Below are 23,986 nucleotides of genomic sequence, written 5' to 3' on the forward strand. Positions count from 1 at the left end.
ATGCCCTGGGGCATTTATAAGTCTAGCCATAGTGATGTGGCTTTCGCCACCCCATGTAATGGTACAAAAGTGTACAGAATAGATTTAGAATACTGTGCCTCTGTCTAGTAGTGACACAGTGAAGACCTCCTTACATAATAGAATTAGTTTACTGTGCCTCTGTCTAGTAGTGACACAGAGATGACCCCTCAGGTAAACCTATGATCTCCCATCCACTCAAGATTTCTCTTGAAGAGAGTCAGTGAGGGGCTCTGTCTAACATAAACTGGGATTCTGTTCCAGAGTATGGGAAGCCTCTGAGTTATGAATCTGTCCCTCCAGCATGTCCTGTTCATATTTGTGCTGAGGTTCAAATCTGTAGCTCTCGTGGTTCTGATGGATTTGGATTTTTTGAGGTGGAGCATGTCCATCAATTCCTGATTGGACATGGCCTTGTACGTCAGGCACAGATCACCTCTGAGCAGGCGGTATGCTACTGAATAGAGTTGGAGTTTCTTTAGTCTGGCAGCATATGACATATGTTGGAGACCCTTGATCCTCTTGGTGAGGTACTTTTGGGGTCTCTCTAGCTGTTGCAAGTGCTGGGTGAGGTACATACCAAATGGGGCATTGTACTCAATCATGGGCCTGATAAGGGAGGAGTACAGGGCACAATGACCTCCTTTGATCTGGATGTGAATCCCTTCATGATAAGGTGGGCAAGGTAGAAAGTCTTTCTAACCACTTTGGCAATGTGGGTGTCAAATGAGAGGTCACTATCGACTTGGGTCCCCAGGTCTCTGATTACTTTTTCTGTACTCAGTGGGTTACCGCCTATGTGATAGTTTGTGGGCACTTTGTTTTTCCCAAAGGGGATGACTATACATTTTTTGGCATTTAGTTTAAGGCCATGATTCCGGCACCAGTTGTCCATTTCAGTGAGGCCTTTCTGTAGGATGTATGTGTCAGCTGGTGTATCGACTATGGTGCCTAGTTTGCAGTCATCTGCAAACTTTGTCAGCCACAACCCACCCATGTTTGCTTTCACATCTGAGAAATAAATGCCGAACAAGAGGGGTCCCAGGACAGAGCCCTGTGGGACACCACTTGTCACTGGCTTTGAGTCTGACATGGCTCCAGCGATTCTGACTTTATGGGTTCTATCCTTTAGCCAGTTTGCCACCCATCTTGTGACATATGGATTTACATTTAAGCTGTTGAGCTTGTCTATGATGCCAGAGTGGGGTATTGTGTCGAAAGCTTTAGCCAAGTCCAGGTGGGCTGTATGGACTGCTTTGCCCTCGTCAATGGCTCTAGTGACTGTTTCGAAAAAGTCAACCAGGTTTAAAAGGCAGGATCTGCCTTTTACAAAGCCGAACTGGGTGGGATCAAGTGTCTGTAAGTCCCCAATGTCTCTGTTTATTAGTTCCATAATGATTCTTTCCATAGCTTTGCAGACCAGGCTGGTTAAGCTTATGGGGCGGTAGTTACCAGGGTCAGTAGAGGTGCTTCCTTTGTGGAGTGGGACTACTGTTGCTGTACGCCAGTTTTCAGGTGCATATCCTGTAGTAAGGCTAAGGTTAAATAGCATTTTTATGTGCGGGTTTAGCTCCTCTTGGAGTTCATGTAGCACGCAACCCGGGATACCGTCGGGTCCCATTGATGCTGTGTTTTTAGCTTTGCTGAGGGCAGGTTTCACCTGGACATCTGAGATGACAGGGAGGTTACAGTCAGCTGGGATAAGTATTTCATCTTTTGGGGGTGAGGGAGGGGAGAAATTTGCACTGAACCTGTCTGCCAGAATGTTGGTAATATCTGTGGGTTCAGTGTATTTTTTGTCATTGTGAACTAACTCTGGACATATCTGAGGGTTTCCGCCCAGGTTTATAACATAGCTGAAGAAGGCCTTGTGGGTATCTTTAGTGTCCATATCGATTTTTCTCTCAAAGTTGGCCTTGGATGTTTTTATGAGAGAACATAGCTTTCTACTAGTGCTGATCAGAGATGCCTTCTCTTTATAGGATTTTGCTCTGTCGTGCAGTAGCTTCCTTCTTTTGTTATACAATTTGTTTATGGCTGGGGTCCACCAGACAGGACGCCTGCCCTTGGTGGAGAGGGTCTTGGTTTTATTTGGGATTGCATGATCCATGCATTCTTGGAGATATCCGTAGAAAGCATTTCTGAAGGATTCTGCATTGTGGGATGTGGTTTCCACTGTCCCAGTGGGCTTAAAGGATACCATCTCAGTTTTAAGAAGTGTAAAGTCGGCTTTTGAGAAATTTTTCACTGTAGTCTTTTGTGTTGGGGGTGGAGGTGGGATATGTATATCCAGGGTGATTAGTTTGTGGTCAGACCTCACTAGTGAAGGGTATACTTCCGGTGTGGAGCACTTTGTCCCCATGTTTGTGATGATCAGGTCTAGTATATTATCTCCCCTTGTGGGAGAGGTGACTAGCTGTTCCATTGCGTTTGAATTTATGAATTCCAGTAACCTTTGGGCTAGGGTGTTTGGGCTAGAATAATGCACCCAGTCTATGTTAGGGTAGTTGATGTCTCCCAATATGATGGTGTTTGGTGAGACATTCATATCCTCCAATGTCTTCAGGAAGGCTGAGTGGGGTTCCTGAGATTGGGAGGGTGGTCTGTAACATGCTACCAGTTGTATAGCAGTTTTACCTACGGTTAGTTGCACCTGGATGGTCTCTGATGCTTCATGTGTTGCCACTAGCCTGGAGGTGTGGGTGTCCTTGATGAATATGGACACTCCCCCTCCCTTTTTGGTTTGGCCCGAGTTTTGGGGCCGAAACGCATGATACGAGGTATAGCCTGGTAGCGCTGGGGTGCTCTCAGGAGCCTTGAACCAGGTTTCAGTTACTGCACAGACATCGATGTCCTCCATACTGAGGAGTGCTTCGAGAGCCTGCATCTTGAGATTTAGACTTCTGGCGTTGAGCAGCATTACCCTTAATTTTTTTCCATTTTTGTTTTCTAAGGAGGTGGGTTTGTCTTTTGAGCCTTGCCTAAAAAAGGCACTATGGGGGAGGCAAGAGCCTTAGCCAATATCCGGAAGCCCAGTGGTGACAGATGCAAGCCATCCCTTGCGAAGCAGCGTGGCTTGTTCAGCATGTCATCCCAAGCAGACTGAAATTGGATCCCCTTAGAATGACACCAGTATTTGAGTCAATTATTAAAGCTGGTCATCTTGTCTTTGTATTGTGGCATCATTCTTGGTGAGGGCAAGATGCTTCTCAGAGTCAGAGTCATACCAGCCTGGGCTACATAATTAGAGAGCTCCTCTATGTCTCTTTTCATGTAGTCCAGGGAGGTACGTCTCAGGTCATTCACGCCGGCATGGACAATGACTGAGTCATATTTGTACTTGCTTTGGAGTGACCTGAGTGCATGTGTTATGTGGCGGATCCTAGCTCCCGATAAGCAGCTCACCGTTACCCTCTCCTTGTTCAGCCTGGTAAGCGGAACGTCAGTGTGTCTGACTATAGAGTCACCTATTACTAGTGTATCAGGCATGGTGTTTGGCCTTAAGGGCTGTGATTGTTTGACACACTGATTTATTGAAGTATGTGATGCATGTGTTATGTTTTGACGTGGTGGATTTTTGGGTGTCTGCTTTGGGAGCCTCTGTTGTTTTGGTAAGTTTTGTGTTAGAGCCTCCGAGTATGTCTTTGTGTTTTTATGTGTTTGGTTTGCAGTTGTGGTAGGTCTATGTGGGACTGGGTTTGGTGTGTGTGTGGTTACCTTCTCCTCCTGTCTGGTCTTGCCAGTCCTGAGTTGAGAGAGTTCAGCCTCCTGTTTGGCTATATAGTTGCATCTCTCACATGTATTTGTGTTTGTTGGGAGGAGGAGAGGGTTGTCTGTGTACATGAGACAATTGTAGCATTGTCTCAAGATTCCCAGATTAACCAGCTGAACCAGAGAGGATGCCAGCAATCTACCACTTGACATGCTAAAATATTATAAGGGAGTGCTGTGCCTTTAAGGGAAGTGGGTACTCACAGGGAGTGTGCCTTTAAGGGAAGTGGGTACTCACAGGGAAGGTAGGTGGATGTAGTGCTCACTTTAGTTTGCGAGTGCTTACTTAGAAGAGAGATTTTGAGAACAAGTGCTAGGCTTATAGCAAAGTGATTAGACTAGATTATTATAAGAGTAGAGCTTTCTTAAGGGAAAATTTGAAGAGCAGACTTGGCGGAACCAGAAAAGTTTAACCTTGTTTAACCGGCGCTGCGCTATGCGCACAACCGTGCAAAAACGCTCAGAGGCGGATTTTAAACAGGGAACTTCAAAAGAGCTAGAAATGGTCCAAAACAACCAATTACTACAAGCTCTTGTGCTGAGGTCACTCCTTCATGGACAGATAGGCTACTCAAGGCTCCCCACTCCCACTAGTGAGCAAAGAAACTTCCTTCTATCCAAGTAAGGCAATGGACACCACAGGAACTACACCACAGCCCAGAATACAGCAAAGCCTGTATACTGGTCTAAACTAGTCGAGGAGAGGCGGGAAAACAAGGATATTAATTTTTGCTTTTTTTGTTTTTGAGATAGAAAGCACACAGAAATACAGGAAGCAGTAGTAAATCAGTTACACAGGCTAGCACACTTTAGTGGGCAGCCTCAACAGTTAAATTAACAAACAAACAAACAACTTTCGACCAATTTTCGACTAAATGAAACTTTTCTAAATACCTGCCTACCTAAGACATTGGACCTGTCTGAAGTTCTTTCCTTTGCTATTGAGAGGGCTCACACATCACTTTGCAGTATATCAATAAAGACAAATCCATCTACACCAAGGTCAGTGATACCTAGATTCTTTTCCAGCCAAGATAAAGATCTTGTTTTAAAAACACCATGGAGTAATTATCCGGTTAAAATAAAAGAAACCAGTAAGTCCAACAACACGGATAAAGTCCACCAACTACCGAAAAAACACTTTATTGCACAAACTCCAAATAATGTGTAAAATAAAAGAAAACATTATAAGATTTGACAATGATTATTCAACTTCAGTTATGTCAAAAAAGAAATGTGTGTCTCTTATAAAGGACTTAAAGAAAAACCATATTAAAGCACAAATTTGTTTCCAGAAAAAATAAAGATTCATCTTACAGAAGGACAGAGGACTTTTAACACTTTGGCAGATGTTTATACAGAGAAATAAAATTATAGAAAAAAATGAATGAAATGGAGTGGTGTTTGTCTACATCTCTCAAAAAAAATGCAACAAGGAATGGATGGTCAGTTAGTGATAAAAACAATAAAAAAACTAAAAGATAAATGAAAAATTACTTCATTCTCATTGTAATATTGGTTGTATAACCCAAAGAAGTGTATGAATAGTAAGGATCAGATGATAATACCACTTTAACAAGGTAAATCATTTTCAGGCCTTATTTTAAATACACTTCTTTTAAGATACACATCTATAACTGCAGCCAATTAATTCCAAATAAAGCTTAATCAGTCATACCAAACATATTAAATGTAAAATATCAATTTGATGAAACTTAGGAGTATACTTTGCAGTATATTAATAAAGAAAAATCCGTCTACACCAAGGTCAGTCATACCTAGATTCTTTTCCAGCCAAGATAAAGATCTTGTCTTAAAAACACCATGGACCCATGGACTAATTATCCGGTTAAAATAAAAGAAAACATTATACAATTTGACAATGATTATTCAACTTCGCTTATGCTAAAAAAGAAATGTGTGCCCCTTATAAAGGACTTAAAGAAAAACAATATTAAAGCACAAATTTGTTTCCAGCAAAAATAAAGATTAATTTTACAGAAGGACAGAGGACTTTTAACACTTTGGCAGATACTTTGGAGTTTATACAGAGAAATAAAATTATAGACAAAAATTAATGAAATGAACTGGTGTTTGTCTACATCTCTCAAAAGAAATGCAACAAGGAATGGATGGCCAGTTAATGATAAAAACAATAAAAACTGAAAGATAAATGAAAAATTATGTCATTCTCATTGTAACATTCGTTGTATAACACAAAGAAGTGTATGAATAGTAAGGATCAGATGATAATACCACTTTAACAAGGTAAATCATTTTTAGTCCTTATTTTAAAAATACTTCATTTAAGCTACATCTATAACTGCAGATAATTAATTCCAAATAAAGCTTAATCAGTCATATCAAACATATTATTAAATGTAAAATATAAATTTGATGAAACTTAGGTAAAGAAGCAAACATTTTAAGTTCTTAATATGGTTTGTGTTGTGTTACTAAACATAGTACTTGGAATTTAAAATGACAGCAAAAAAAGTATGCAAAGTTGCATTCTGATTCACATAAGTGACTGTTTTACCTACACAAAAGAAAGTGCTGCAATGTCACTAAACAATTAGCACATCATTAACACCATTACTAGCTTAATTCTTATCACACATTACTGGCATTATATCAACACAAGTTTTATTGTTAGGTCTCCTTTAAAAATTGATAGAAAACTTCATATAAAATACCGCATAAAAAGCTGAGAAAACATTCACATATGAAATGTAAGAATCATTGTTTTATCTCTAATAATATTTAGTTGTCTTCTTGAAATATTTAGTAGTTATTATCTGTTTAAAGTAACTTGGTAAGCCTTTATTTTAAAATGAAAGTTAAAAATAAATACTCGCGATTGTTGCAAGTTTATCTGTACATGCAAAGTTTCTGAAAAGATCGTATCTGTATTTGAAAGTTTAAATATATTCATTTTTTTTCTTGAGTAGATGGCTTTGAAGGGTTAATATTTAAGACTGAAGTTTTCAAAGTCACTCACGAATGCTGTGAGCATTTCTGTGCAAGTAAATAAAGCCGAATAAACAATTTTTTGTGCTTTTAACATAATTTAGCTTTAAAAGAAGCCATTTAGTGGTGTGAGCATTTTTGTGAGGCTTTATAAGACTGGACGACCAGTGGTACTGTATATAAATGCAAAACTTACTAACTAAAAATTAAATAATGTTAAGTATTTTTTAAGATTTGGCAATATACGCCAAATGTTTTTAAAGTATGTTTAAATAGGTGGTTATTTTTAGTAGGTTGTATGCAATAATCTTTTCATTGTTTTTTTTCATTGATGTTTTTCTTTGCTCTTTCTTTAAATTATTTTAAGTATTCAACTAATGTTAATTAAAATTACTGTGTGATTGGTTGGTGTGACTTTTTAAATTCAATGCATTTAACATGGTTATCTGTTTTCTGAAAAAGTAATTTCTGATGAAAGTGCATTAAACCATTTTTAATGCTAAAGATAGTGTTTTTCTTTCCATTATACCTTTGTTATAGTGGTTTTGGTTTTGAGGCTTTATATGCTTTTAAAATGTTTTATAAGTTGTTGTTCTTAACTTCTTTTTCTTCCCTAAAGTGAAAGCTGGCCATTCAATTCAGCCTTTGAACAGGAAATGATGTATTAGAATGTTAAAACAGGAAATGCAGTGTGCTTTAAATATTAACACTGATAAATTAATTTAAAAGCATGCATATCTAGGAATTAAAACACATTGTATTAAATCGTACATAAGGAATATACATAATACATAAAGTATAATAAATCAAAAGTAAAAAATGTACTTTGAAACTAATAATAATTGGTTTGTAGTTCTGATTGCTTGTTACATATTAACAGATTGATTGCTTGTTATATAATAACATATTGGCCACACTGTAGTTTATAATAAGAAATTTCTAGTAGGACAGAAATGATTATATTTTGTGGTATTTGATTTAAAAATAACAAATACATTATATTTGATAGATTTTATTTAAAAATAATTGAGATTAGTTCAAGTCCCTCTGATATAATGTATAAACAAGATAGTGGATTGCTTGTAAGAAATTAAAGTATATAACAAAAGAAGGAACTAGAATTTTTCCTGATATATAAGGGATGGTGTCTCTGTTCTTTCAAACAGCATAGTACATATGGATTATAACTGAAATACAGGGTTCCTGTAAATAGTAAATGGTATACAATAGCTAGTGTAAGCAGGAACAGAAGGAGATTGGGGCAAATAAACACGTATATAGCTAGTAGATTGTTGTATAAATAATTTTATACACAGTAAATAAAATAAATAATAATAATTAACTTATTGACCTTTATAATAACAAATGTGAAATTAACATCTGATAACCTTCATATTGTAGTCTGAAGACCAAGAAGAGCTTATAAGAGAAGATGGGAACAGTGATAACTAATATGGGTTATTTAAAAAGTAAAATGGGACCTCCTTTTTTCTCTCTTTGTTAATAACGTACAGAAGGTCTTTCTTAAAATGATTCATATCAAGATAGGGAACATACATGCACAAAGCAGAAGCACAAGCTAAGTTTAGTTAGTCTAATGGGGATGTTGAGATGTCGTTTGATTTTATCAGCAAACTAGGAATATGTTATTCCATGGTAGAATGTTTTAAGTTTATATTGTCAGATAATATTTTAATTTTTTAAATGTTTTGTCCATGGCTGAATATTCTTTAAACTTTGTAAACCTTTTGAACTTAAAGGCTATACATCAACTAAGAAAAGAAAATTCACTTAAACATGCCCATTATTCTTACAGCTATGGAACTCAGACAAATATTGACAAGGTTTTTGTTATAGCAATTCAATTTTAAATGTAAGAGAAGTTTCCAAAGTGTCATGTCCATTATCAGATCACAATGCTATTGTATTCAACATTATTTAAAAAAAATGTCTTAATTCATCATAAAAGACTACCAGCCTACATTGTTAAAATAAAAGGATTTAAAGAGTGTTATGTAAATATGTAAATGGCAGTTTGCGCCAGTATACAACTCCGCACAGCTCCTCGTGGTGTCCTGCAGAGTGATACAGGCAACAGAGAGACCCAAGAGAGATTTTTCCAGATGTAAGTATTTTTTCTCTTTTTTTTTGCTCCGACTGCCTTTTCCCGCCTAAAAAGCGAATTTCTAACTGATCTGTGCTTTAAAAAGTTTAAATTGCATTTGCCTTCTGCTTTTTACAGTTTTTGCTCTTGTTTTATATCAGTTTAAGTCATTTTTGCATTGTATAACTGTTGTAGGCTACACACCAAAGTGTGCTAGCCTGTTTATAGCATTTACAGTGTTTTCTGTGTGTTTTTCTGCTGTTTCCTGAAAAAAAAAATTCACTTTTCCCGCCTTTGCTGAACTAGATTAGTCCAGATTTCAGGTTTTGCTGAATTCCGGACTGTGGTATAGTTTCCTGTGTTGCCCATATCCTTACATGGATAGGAGGAAGCTTCTCTGTTTACCAGTGAGAGTGGGGAGCTTTGAGCAGCCTATCTGTCCCTGGAGGAGTGGTCTCAGCCCTGAAACTAGTAGCTTATTGGCCGCTCTGGGTCAATTCCTATCTCTTTCAGTTTCCCTGCTTTAGAACCCGCATTTGTGCGGTTTTGCACGATTTTGCGTGGGTTTAAACTATTCCCGGCTCCACAAAGTCTGCTCTTCACTTTTTCCTATAGAACTGTTCTAAATGTCAAAGTAAGCACTCTATTTTCATTCTAAAGCCCTGCAGCAGTTGCTCGTATAAGTAATCTTATAAGTAAGCACTAATAAACTAAAGCACTATACCGTCTTATACTCCCTTTAAGTACTTGGCTCCCTATTGGTCCTTTTTGATCAGTCAAAAAGTAGTTCCTTATACTATTCTGGCATGTCCAAAAGTCAGTTTCGGATTTACTCTCCAGTCCAGCTGGTGAATCTGGGACTCTTGAGGCAATGTTACAACTGCCTTATGTACACAGACCACCCTCTCCTCCTCCCAACAAGCTCAAATATATGTGAGAGATGCAACTATATAGCCAAACTGGAGGCTGAGCTCTCTCAACCCAATACTGGCGCAGTCAGTCAGGAGGAGAAGGTAACCACACACAACACAAATCCAGTCACACATAGACCTATCGCAACAGAAAACCAAACACATAAACTCACAAAAACATACTTGGAGGCTCTAAATAAAAATCTGCCCAAGCAGCAGAGACCTCCAAAGCAGACATCCAAGAAACCGCTACCCCACAACAATACCCACGTATCACATAGTTCACAAAGTCAGTGTGCCTCACAGTCACAGCCCTTAAGGCTAAACAACACAATTAATACACTTGTAATAGGTGACTCTATTGTCAGACACACTAACGTCCCACTCACCAGGCTGAACAAGGAGAAGGTCACTGTAAGCTGCCTGTCGGGTGCCAGGATCTGCCACATAACACAAGCACTCAGGTCACTCCAAAGCAAGTACAAATATGACTCCGTCATTTTCCATGCTGGTGTGAATGACCTGAGATGTACCTCCTTGGACTACATGAAAAGAGACATAGAGGAGCTCTCTGATCATGTAGCCCAGGCCGGTATGATCCTGACCTTGAGTAGCATCTTACCCTCACCAAGAATGATGCCACAGTATAAAGACAAAATGATAAATTTTAACAATTGGCTAAAGTATTGGTGTTATTCAAAGGGGATCCAGTGTCTGTCAGCCTGGGATGACATGCTCGACAAGCCATGTTGCTTCACTAGGGACAGCTTGCACCTGTCACCCCTGGTTTTTTGAATACTGGCTAAGGCTTTTGCCACCCCCATAGTGCCTTTTTTAGGCAAGGCTCAAAAGACAAACCCACCTCCATAGACAACACAAAGAAAAAGAAACTAAGGGTAATGCTGCTCAACGCCAGAAGTCTAAACCTCAAGATGCATGCACTCGAGGCTCTCCTCAGTATGAAGAATATCGATATCTGTGCAGTAACAGAAACCTGGTTCAAGGCTCCCAAGAGCACCCCAGCACTACCAGGTTATACCTCATACCATGCTTTTCGGCCCCAAAACTCGGACCGAACCACAAAAGGAGGGGGAGTATCCATATTCATCAAAGATACCCACACCTTCAGGTTAGTGGCACTGCATGAAGCATCGGAGACCATCCATGTGCAACTAACAGTGGGCAAAACTGCCTTTCAGTTTGTAGCCTGCTACAGACCACCCTCCTAAACTCAGGAAACCCACTCGGCTTTCCTGAGAACACTGGAGAATATGAAGGTCTCTCCAAACACCATTATATTGGGTGACTTCAACTACCCAAACATAGACTGGGAGCACTACTCAAGCCCCAACACCCTCGCCCAATGGTTCCTAGAATTTATAAACTCAAATGCTATGGAACAACTGGTCACCACTCCCACAAGAGGGGAAAACATATTGGACCTGATCATCACCAACATGAGGACTCTATGTTCCATACCAGAGGTATACCCCTCATTGGTAAGATCTGACCATAAATTAATCTCACTGGACATCCATATCCCGTCCCCACCCCCAGCCAAGGAAACCACGGTGAAGAACTTCTCAAAAGCAAACTTCACACTTCTCAAAACTGAGGTGGAATCCTTCAAAGCCCCCGGGCCAGTGGAAAATACGGCCCAAACCGCAGAATCCTTTACAAATGCTTTCTATGGACACCTACAGGAATGCATGGATCGTGCTATCCCAAATAAAACCAAGACTCATTCCTCCAAAGGCAGGAGACCTGTCTGGTGGACCCCAGCCATAAATAAGCTATACAACAGAAGGAGGAAGCTACTACATGATAGAGCGAAATCCCAAAAAGGGAAGGCATCTCTGATCAGTACTAGCAAGAAACTACGATCCCTCATAAAATCATCTAAGGCCAGCTTCGAAAGAAAAATTGCATAAGATGCTAAAGATAATCACTAGGCCTTCTTTAGTTATGTCAGGAACCTGGGTGGCAACTCCCAGATATGCTCTGAGTTAGTTCAAAATGATAAAAAATACACTGAACCCACAGACATTGCCAACATCCTGGCAGACAGGTTCAGTGCAAACTCCCCCCCCCTTCCCCCCCAAAAGAGCAACTGTCTATCCCAACAGAGTGTAGCCTCCCTGACATCACAGATGCACAGGTGAGAGCTGCCCTCTCCAAAGCAAAAAACGCAGCATCAGTTGGACCGGACGGTGTCCCGGGCTGCGTCTTACATGAACTCCAAGAAGAACTGAACCCTCACATAAAGGTACTGTTCAATCTCAGCCTTACTACAGGATATGTACCCAAGGAATGGCGTACAGCAACAGTGGTCCCACTCCACAAAGGTGGTTCTGCAACGGACCCCAGAAACTATCGCCCTATAAGCCTGACTAGACTGGTTTGCAAAGCTATGGAGCGTATCATCATGAAACTCATAAACAAAGACATTGGGAACCTCCAAACACTGGATCCTACCCAATTGGCTTTGTTAAGGGCAGATCTTGCCTCTTGAACCTGGTTGACTTCTTTGAAACAGTCACCAAGGCCATAGATGAAGGGAAGGTAGTCCACACAGCCTACCTTTACCTCGCAAAAGCCTTCGACACAATACCCCACTCGGGCATCATAAATAAGCTCACCAGCTTAAATATCAACCCCTATGTCACAAGATGGGTTGCAAACTGGCTCAGGGATAGAACCCACATGGTCAGAATTGCAGGTGCCATGTCAGACTCTAAACCAGTTACAAGTGGCATCCCACAAGGCTCAGTCCTGGGACCTCTCTTGTTCGGTATATATTTCTCTGAGGTACAGGCTAACATGGGAGGACTATGGCTGATCAAGTTCGCAGATGACTGCAAACTGGGTGCCATAATTGACTCGCCGACTGACACGCATAACTGGTGCCAGAGCCATGGCCTAAAGCTAAATGCAAAAAAATGCATAGTCATCCCCTTTGGGAAAAACAAAGTGCCCACAAATTACCACATAGGTGGTAATCCATTAATTATGAAAGAAGTAATTAGGGATTTGGGGACCCAAGTAGACAGCAATCTCTCCTTTGACAATCATGTTGCCAAAGTGGTTAGAAAGACTTTCTATATAGCCCACCTTATCACGAAAGGGTTCACATCTAGATCAAGAGAGGTCATTGTGCCCCTCTACTCATCACTCATCAGGCCCATAATTGAATACAATGCCCCATTTGAGATGTACCTTACCCGACACCTGCAGCAACTGGAAAGACCCCAAAAGTACCTTACCAAGAGGATCAAGGGATTCAAATAGATGCCCTACGCAGTTAGGCTAAAGAAACTCCAGCTCTACTCAGTTGCTTACCGCCTACTCAGAGGCGATCTGTGCCTGACGTATAAAGCCATGTCCAACCCAGAATTAATGGACATGCTCCACCTCAGGAAATCCAAATCCCTTAGAACTACATGCTCCAGAGACTTAAACATCAGCACAGAAATAAATAGGACATGCTGGAGGGACAGATTCATATCCCAGAGGCTCCCCTCACTCTGGAACAAAATCCCAATCCATGTTAGGCAGAGTTCCTCAATGACTCTCTTCAAGAGAAATCTTGACGAGTGGATGGGAGATCATAGGGTTACCCCTGGGATCTCTTCTGTGTCCTTACTAGACAGAGGCACAGTAAACTAACCTCAAAAGGACTATCTTCTGTGACCTACTATACAGAGGCACTGTCAACTAATCTAAAAGGGTGGCGAAAGCCAAACACACTCTGGCTAGGCTTATAAATGCCCTAGGGCAGATAGCCTAGTATCAACCTATGAACCTATAAACCTATGAGATTAAGAACTTTATAGAAATAAACCCAAATGGTGAAGTAAATGATATCATCCTTTGGGACTCACAAAGGCTTACTTAAATGGTAGTATCACATGCCGGTATATGAATAAAACAAAAGAATGGGATAAGGAATTTAATATATTACAAACTAAAATAGACACAATAAAGTTAGACCGAAAATCAAATGACACTACAAATTCTAAATCATAAATTGTCAATAAACCTGGAAAAACTAGAACTTCAAACATATTCAGTGAACCCATCAAGCTTATATGAACTTGTTATTAGAGCTAAGAAAATGAATAGACTAAATCACATTAAAGAAATTACATTACAAATAAATAAACAAGAAAGGAAAACAGATATTAAGAGTATTATTGAGTGCTTTAGAATATTCTAATATAAATAGAAATTTATATACCCTGTATATTCCCTCGGTTATAATATCCCCATTCTAGAGGACATCCTAGCCTGGACTTCCAATAATATAACTACAGAAACAATAATCCTGGGTGATGTTAATATAAATTGGTTTGACTTCTCTCATCATCACCCCCCTTCCACCAACATCAACCTATATAAATACAGCCAACTAATTGTTGACATTACCAGACCCAACAAAGACAACAGCTATGGAACAATCCTAGATTGGATCATGGTCTCTGACCCCAATAAAATTAGCACCACAGGAACCCTCCCAAATAGCATCAGTGACCACTTGCCAGCATTTGTAATATGCAAAACTACAACTAAAATACACAAGCATCAATACAAATATACTAGAGACTTATCACAATTCTCTCCTACAATCTTTAACAACACCTTACAAACCATTAATTGGGAACCCCTAAAGACACTCCCTCTAGACAGTGCAGTACAACATTTTAATTCTTCTTTCCTTAATATTCTGAATAGCCTAGCACCCCTCCGGCTAAAACACATAAAATCCTCGCATGCCCATGGCTCACTAGAGCTACCAAGCAAAACATGGTCACCAGGGACAAAGCCTGGAAGCTTTGGCAAAAGGACAAAAATCCTCAGACCTCATAATCTGCAGACACCTTTGCAACCAAGTAAAGTGCCAAATCATTAAGGATAAAAAAGAATACTATCATACCTTACATCAACACAAGCTTAACCCTAAACATTTCCGGAGCAGACTTCTACACCCAGGATCTGAACTTAACCCCTGTCCAGACACAGAAAAAACCCTGTGGAAATAGGCACACTTTTTAACACTTATTTTATTGACATTATAGCTAACCTCACAACCAACTTCCCTCAAACCCTACCTAACCAACCGGACCCTCTAGCCACTAATACCACTCCTGCACATCCTCCCAACTTCTCTCTAGCTTCTATTCCCACAGCCATAGTATAGAAAATGCTTCTGAAATTAAAATCTTGCAGAAATTCCCCTGACAGCCTGTCTCCTGAATTCCTACAAAAGGCAGCAAATTCAGTTGCACACCCCATCAGCACACTTCTTAATAGGTCCATCCAAGAGTCCTATGTTCCTTCCATTTGGAAAAAAAGCATTTATTTTCCCATTTCACAAAGGCGGAAACAACATAGATGTCTCCAACTTTTGGCCCATTGCCATCCTTTCCCGCATCTCAAAAGTCATTGAGAAATGTATTCACAGCCAGCTACTTAGCTACCTGCTTGACAACAACATACTATCTCCAATCCAGCATGGTTTTAGGCCAGGGCACAGTACCACAACAGCTCTTATTTCCTTCTGTGACACTATCAATCGGGACTGTGACATCAGAAAACTTGCCTCCTCTCTATTTCTCAATCTGTCCAAAGCCTTTGATACTATCTCTCATCCACTCCTCCTTAGAAAACTATCCATCATAGGTATCTCTTCCTCTACTCTACACTGGTTTTCCAACTTCTCCAAGGGTCCATCTTAGGCCCACTATGTTTCAATATTTTCATCAATGACTTCCACTCCAGTCTCACCCAAGAAACAGTCATCCAATACGCAGATGACTCTACTATCATCTGTACCGCCAACTCACCACATGAATTTCAAAAACGTATGCAAGCAGCCCTCAGCTCCACTGAAATATGGATGGCTAACAACTATTTAGCATTAAAACCCCAAAAAAACTAAACTAGTCCTATTTTCCCCTAAGAAATCCTGCACCATAAGTGTAGATACTTTCACTATCCTCTCCCATGATAACACCTCTATAGAGGTTGTCTCACATACTAAACTTTTAGATGTTACCATTGACTAACACCTATCTTTCGACATGCACATCCACAGCAACATTAAAAAAGCACACCAGAAATTGGGCATGCTATAGCGACACAAAATATTCCTCAATTACTCTTCCAGACTAGCCCTTGCCTCCTCTTTCCTGCTCCACTCTCTTCTCTATGGCACTCATCTTTACACCAATATTCAGGCCAATCTTAAATCCAAAGTACACTCATGCTATAACAAAATAGCAAAATTTGTTACCAATGGAAAGCCCTTATCTCACCACTGCACCTCTATTAGACTACTGAACTGGCTAGAACTACCCCACCACCTCACATATATTCAACTAACTACTGCCCATAAACCAATAAACAATCCATCCAGTTGCCCAGCCCTTTCAAACCTATTTACTCCATACCACCCTAATAGGCCTCTCCGCTCAGAAAAACAAAAACTCCTACAGGTAGATAAACCCACTATCACTGCTGGACAATAGCTCCACTCCTTTGCCACTGCTAAACTATGGAACTCTATCCCACCCTCTCTTAGAGCTACTAGCAATAAAACTGTCTTTAAAAAATGCCTGAGACATCATCTCTCCTTCCACTGGCAATGCCCCCTGTGCTAAGTCCTCACAACCCATAACCTGACTTCTGTTTCTTCCCTTTCTCCTCTCCACCTTTCCCTCCTTTCTCCCCTCTCCACCTCCAGTACCATCACCATTATCTCCTGAACAAATAAACAGTTTTCTATACGCTTTACAAATGTATGGTGACTGTCAGTATAATCTGTAACTACTGTGGTGTATACTCTTATCATATTGTATAAAGTGCATTGTTAACTAATCTTTAAAAGTTTAATCTGGCATATTTCCTAGCTTATGTTTTATCACTGTAAATGTTATCTTGTTTCTAACACATTGTAAGCATTGTAGTATTACTGTGATTTATCAAATTATATGTATTCGTATCTCTATGGATCTTTTCTCCCTGGGCCTCCACTGAAAATGGGCACTTTTTGGCCCAGTGGATCTTCCTGGTCAACAAATGCAATAAATAAATAATATAAATAATTCAAACAGCTCAGTAAAGGATGAGATAGTAGATACTTTCCTAAAGGAAAATATAAAAAATAAATTAACAAATGAACAATTAAATAAAATTGATAGACCCTTTAAAGGAAATAAAAGATCAAATTAAAAAGTTAAAAAATAATAAGGGTCCTGCGTAGATGGTCTTATACCTGAACTATATAAACTATTGCCAGATAATACAGTCTTTAAACTAGAAAATGCTTTCAGGGGAAATAAAAAAACTACTTCAGAGGTTTCCCCATCCTGAAAATGTTCTCTCATTTCACCTATTCTAAAGCAAGACAAAGATCCTTCAAAATGTTCTTATAGATCCATTTTACTCCTAAATATTGATTATAAGATGTTCATGTCTATTTTAACGAATAGAATTAATCTAATAATACCAACATTAATTAACAATGATCAAACAGGTTTTATTTTGCATAGGCAGGTACAGACTATAAGAAAGTAACTAAGACCTCTAATAGTAAACCAGCAGAAAGAGTTGATTCTGACAAAGCTGTGGAAGAAGGACAAAGTACTAAAAGTTGGAGATGTTATGAAAATGATTACTCACTACACACCAGGCAGTAGAGGAGTAAATGTATTCCAGAAGTCAGCGAATGTCAAGAAGCAGGAATAAGATTCAAGGTGCTGTATCCAACTATCTTCAGAATATATTTTACTGGAGGAAAGTCATTTTTTGAAGCAGATCATGCTAAAGGGGAAATACAAAAGTTTTTTTTCAACAATAGCTATCAAACAGAAGGTGATTCTGCTTCTTGTTATTCTGATAATAAAACTCTTATAGAGACTATACCAGTGAACTCTTTTGCAATGTTCCAAAGGAAAATAAGAGACAGAAAAAAAAAGCACAGGAGTTGACTTGAAGAACAGAAGTACGTTGGAAATGAACCAGAGACTGGAGTTGGGAGATGAAGATCAACAGCAAGAAAACTAGTAACTTGGAAATTAATGAATAAATGCAGGATTACAAAGCATCAATCACATTTGTGAAATATGGCAGAACATAAAAACCTGGAAATATTGGACTCTTTTAACTTTGTTAAACTTGTAGGGGACTCCAAAGCATATGTACTATTTCATGTCATTAATGTTTGGAAGAGCATTAAGGAGATGGGGAGAGGAAAGTGCTAAATGTATGTAAAACAGGTTTTGTTCTTAACAGTATTTTTTTATAAAACATGACATATACTGCATGTTATAAAGTAAAGGCTTTTCATTATTTTTTGTGTGTAATAGAGATACTAAAGTAAATGCGTGTCCTCTTTTTTCCTTCATCTTTCTTTCTTTCTTTTTTCTTTCTTTTCATCCAGTTTTAAGAAATGTATGCATTGCAATGTAAAAAGAGAACAAAAGCCTGGACAAAAGGCATGATATAAGTAAAATTGATAAGCTTTTTCTTACTTTTGCATAGGTGAATAAGGCCCTTCACTTGATCTAACAACAAGTTTTAAGGGAAAGCAAGTAAATGAAAGGACATTGAATGTAATGAAAAGTTTTGCTTCAGGAAATAAATGTTCACAGTGCACCATGAGAGGCTTGTAGCTGAAGGTTACTGTGTAACTTGTTTTCATGTTTCTGTGGGGTCAAGTTGATAAGGGCAGTACAAAACAGAATATTTTTTTCTTTCAATGGCTAGTAGATTATGTTTTCTGAAAGCATTCAAGTTGTTTTCTACATCTAGGAGAGGAATAAAGATAAGACAAAAACAGACAGCACTTAGTGTAAGTAGAAGCTCAGTCTTTACTGCGCATCTTCACATGGATGACTTTCTTTATATGTTAGTTCAAGGCTGTGAGTGTAACTGTCAATCTGGGACAATAGTTCCTATTAGGAGTGTTAAACTTCATTATTTGAAGGTGTACATAGTTTTATGTGCTTGTATTAAGCTAATATGTTATGGGGTGTTCTGGGATTGTGTTTTTTTTTTTTGAGGGTTTTCATTAAAACAAAAGTTCTTGTAAGATGTGACTAAAGTTCAAATGGATATGACAAGCAACAACTGTATAAATCTGCCAAGCATTAGGGCATGCATGTAACACAAAAGCTGAAACTAGACATTAAAAAAGGTGTTGTACATAAAAGTCGGGATTAATAACTTCTTATCATAATGACATATTATATTTAAATGTGAATAGTCTCACAGGTATATACAAAAAAGAAGGACTGGTGAACTATATTAAAATGCATAGTGCAAATAGATATGCTACAAGAGACACATTTGGAAATAACGAGCATCTGAATTTGCTAAAGAAAGGATTTCATAGGTTCATAGATTAGTACTAGGCTAAATGCCCTTGTGGGCCATTTTAAGCCTAGCCAATTAACCCATGTGAGAATTAAACCTTGCACCTTGTGGCTATAAGGCAAATATCTTAACCATTATGCCAACCTCCCTTTTCAGGATGATTATTCAGATATATATCTGGGACAAAGGAAAAGGGGTACTTATATTAATTGCTGGATGAGCTCCAGTTGTGATAGAAGAGGACAAAAGGATAATAATGGTACACTTGTAGTGCTAAGGGGCTACTGGGAAGGGAGGAGGATTATGTTGGTATGTATGTATTATATTCCACCTAAAACTGCTACAGTGGAGCTTCAGAAAATTCTTGGAGAAGTAATCAGCTTTCAGCAAGGAATATTATTATAGGTGGGAATTGGAATTTGATTTGCAACAGTGTGGATGTATCAGGGGGCTAAAAGAGAAAATATAACAAAAGAAGGTATATTTTTGAAGAAATTTATGAAGATATTTGACATGGAAGATGCAAATTCAGTAGTAGAAGCTCGGAGAGCATTTACATATTATTCCCAGAGGTACAAAAAACTGGGCTAGGCTAGACAGAAATTATATTTCACAGGACTACATGCATTTACGTGAAAGTTTTGATATGCACCCAATAGCTATTTCAGATCACCACCAATTATAACTAAAATAAAAATGCAGGATAATGAAATAAATATAAGAGAATGGTGCTTCCTCACCTATCTGTTAGACAGGAACTTAAGGAATGGGTAGTGGAAATTAGGGAAGACAGAAATTTCTTGGAGTGGGATAAAATGAAAGTACAGTTTAAAAATAAGGTAGAAATAAAAGAAAAAGAGATCTGGTTAAGAGTAAGAAAATTATTTAGAGGGGCTGACAATAGTTAAAGTATTGCAGCATGGGGAGAATCTCATAGAACAAGAAGAGATAGAACTGCAGAGTGCTAAACAGAAAATAAGAGACTACCCAGATAATATGCATGAGCTTAGAAAAACATGCTGTTAGGCAATTTTTTATAATAACTCCAGAGAACAAAAGCTTTTGGCACACTGGTTCAGGTAACAGAAAGTGGAAAGGGTTGTTGCCAAGCTTAGGGAGCCTATAACAAGGAAAATAACCAGAGATCCAGGAACAGATGGCATTCCTGTAGATATTTGGAAGCTAGGAGGAAAGAAGGTGATAAAGATCTGGATCTGGACGATTTTGTTTAACAGTATTTTAAAAGGAGGAGAAACACCAACATCCTGGAAGAAAGCCTTGGTGGCTACAATACATAAATATGCTAAAGACCCTTCAGATCCAGATTTATATATACCCATTTCAATTCTAAAGTATGATGATAAAGTGCTTATTTCTATACTGGCTAAAAGAATGGCAAAGGTGATGCCAAAACTGATATGGATCAATGTGGTTTGTGGAAGGGAGGCAAGCAATGATGGTCCAGAGGGAAGAAGAGTGTAAGAAAATACTACTGCTGTTGTTTGGATTTGGTGCAGATAAAGCAATTGACAGAGTAAGCTAGGATTTTATGAACAGGGAATGGAAAAATTTGCATTCCTTGATAAAATAATAAAGTTGATTAGGAGGATATATGAGGGATCGGAGGTGAAAATTAAAGTGTGGGTGGGTGGGGGTATTCCTCTCTCTGATAAGTTCTGTATGAGCAGAGGAACCAGGCAGGGTGTCCACTTTCCCTTTTGTTATTTGTGTTATATTTAAAACCATTGGCAAAGAAAAGGGACTCAGAAATTCAAGGATATAATTGGCACGGTAATCAAGAAAAGTTGGTTTTATTTGCAGATGATATTATTTTATACCTGATAAAACCAGAAAATAACATTTCAGTGTTGTAGAACATTCTGAGACACTTTCAAATAATTTTGGAATACAAAATTGATGAAGATAAAACAACGGCAATAACTGTAAACTATCTACCCACATACAAAATGGTTTAGCAATGCTTATATTTATGGGAACATGATAAAACAAAGTACTTAGAATTATGGATTAAAAGGATTTTGTTATAGAAGCCAAGGATATGGGAAGAGACTACACAAAAGATAATACAAAAACTGAGAAACTGGAAGCTCTGTTTTATGGATATGGATAGTAAGATATGAACAGTGAAAATGTTTTAGTCCCTTTAGTTTTATATACAGGTCAGACATTTTTATCAACCAGAGGAGAAGTTGTGGATAGCAATTAATAAAGATTTGAAGGATTTTATCTGGGAGGGGAAGAGGGCAAGAGTCAAGTGGAATAAGTTGATCCTTCCAATAGAACAAGGTAGTTTGGGATTACCTGATTTGAAGGGGTAATTTAGAGCTACACAGTTAAGGCTCCTATGTATATAACAAAAACAGAAAGCTATAATTCAAAGTGGTAAGTGATGATGATGAAACGGGGGGCGGGGGGCTCAAGAAATAAAGAGAGACTGGGATTTTGGATGCAGATCCTTAAGGAGATTGATGGTAGCCATGCAGAATATTATGTTTTCCAAAAGGAAATTTTGTAATTCTGTAAATGTTACACTGAGAATTTCTAATGAATGAAGATAGCTTTAAATAAATCAGTAGCCATGTTTTCAATCTACTAATCTTCTACAGAAAACCTGTACAAGAGAGCATGTATGGTAGTAGGAACTTTAATATGAATGTTGATTCAAAGGAGCAAAATATGCATTATTTCTGAATATAGTCAGAGTCACTGTTTCAGCTTGCTTGGGAGAAAATGTCTTGATAAATTAATTTACATTGTGGAGAAGTAAACTGCATGCATTGCAAAAGTGAAGCCCTAGAGAAGATGTTTATGAAACTTGGAGAACTTGGTTTATTAAAAGGAGTCACCACTAGTGTTCATGTTCTGGCAGATACTAAACCTACATTTTTAAGACCCACCTCATTATGCTGTGAATATTAAGTTAAAAGATTAGAAGAAGATATAAGCAGGTTATTAATACACAAAATCCTTGTGTAACACACACACACACACACACACACACACACACACACACACACACACACACACACACACACACACACACACACACACGCGCGCGCGCGCGCACACTCACATGCACACACACACACACGCACGCACGCGCACACACAGACACACACACGCGCGCGGGCACACTCACATGCACACACACGCACACATGCACGCACACGCACACACGCACACACACACACACACACACACACACACACACACACACACACACACACACACATATAGTGTCTTCAACAGGTGCTTGCATGCTACTAGTGCACAAAATACATTCTTGCTTCCACTTGCTTGAAAAAAGCAAGTGCTAAAAGTCGCACTAGCCCCATCTCCCATTTCTACATAACCCTCTCAAGACCTACCTCTATAAAAGTATATAGCCCTATCATAACCTAAACTTTAATCATAAAACATCTACCCATTTGTCAACATGGGTCCTTGTTCCCTTACTGTAAACCTCCAGTACCTCTTCCTAAATCTAAATTCCCCAATCACTTCCTAACTCTAAAACTCCTCTACCACTGCCTAAGCCTAAAATTACCCTCTTTCTCCATTCCCATGGCTGCTGTCTGTTTGAATTGAGTGCAAATAGCAGTTTCCACAAGCTACAAGCTGCTTGAGTCCTTGGCTTTGAGACTTTTTTTAAGTGCTTGGAACTCAAACTCCTGCAGTGTTCCCTGTATGTAAGTGCATATGTGTATATATATATATATATATATATATATATATATATATATATACACACACACACACACACACACACACACACACACACATATATATATGTGTGTGTGTGTGTGTGTGTGTGTGTGTGTGTGTGTGTGTGTGTGTGTGTGTGTGTGTGTGTGTTTATTTATTTTATATCTGTTGACTGGGAATGTCTGACTGAGCCGAAGCCCTTTTTCAGCAGAGGCCCAGGGAGAAAATCTCCAGTTTATATTGATCTTCTTCTTCTTTTGGCCGCTCCTGTTAGGGGTCGCCACAGTGGCTCAACTGTTTCCATTTCTTCCTGTCCTCTGCATCTTGCTCTGTCACACCAGCCACCTGCATGTCCTCTCTCACCACATCCATAAACCTTATCTTAGGCCTTCCTCTTTTCCTGTTACCTGGCAGCTTCATCCTTAGCATCTTTTTCCCAGTATACTCTGCATCCCTCCTCAACACATGTCCAAACCAATGTAATCTTGCCTCTCTGGCTTTGTTTGCAAACCTTCCAACCTGGGCTGACCCTCTAATATACTTATTCCTAATCCTGTCCATCCTTGTCACACCCAGTGCAAATCTTAACATCTTCAACTCTGCCACGTCAAGCTCTGACTCCTGCCTTTTTGTCAATACCACCGTCTCCAACCCATATAACATAGCTGGTCTCACTACCCTCTTGTAGACCTTCCCTTTTACTCTTACTGGTACTCGTCTGTCAAAAATCACTCCTGACACTCTTCTCCACCCACTCCATTCTGCCTGTACTCTCTTCTTCACCTCTCTTCCACACTCACCATTACTATGAACTTTTGATCCCAAGTATTTAAACTCATCCGCCTTTGCCACCTCTACTCCCTGCATCCTCACCATTCCTCTATCTTCACTCTCATTCACACACATATATTCTGTCTTAGTCCTGCTGACCTTCATTCCTCTTCTCTCTAGAGCATATCTCCACCTCTCCAGGGTCTCCTCCACCTGTTCCCTACTCTCACTACAGATCACAATGTCATCTGCAAACATCATAGTCCACGGGGACTCCTGTCTGATCTCGTCTGTCAACCTGTCCATCACCATTGCAAATAAGAAAGGGCTCAGAGCTGAT

Source organism: Protopterus annectens, chromosome 5.part0, assembly GCF_019279795.1.
Source record: "Protopterus annectens isolate FY-2018-M chromosome 5.part0, PAN1.0, whole genome shotgun sequence".
Taxonomy (NCBI): domain Eukaryota; kingdom Metazoa; phylum Chordata; order Ceratodontiformes; family Protopteridae; genus Protopterus; species Protopterus annectens.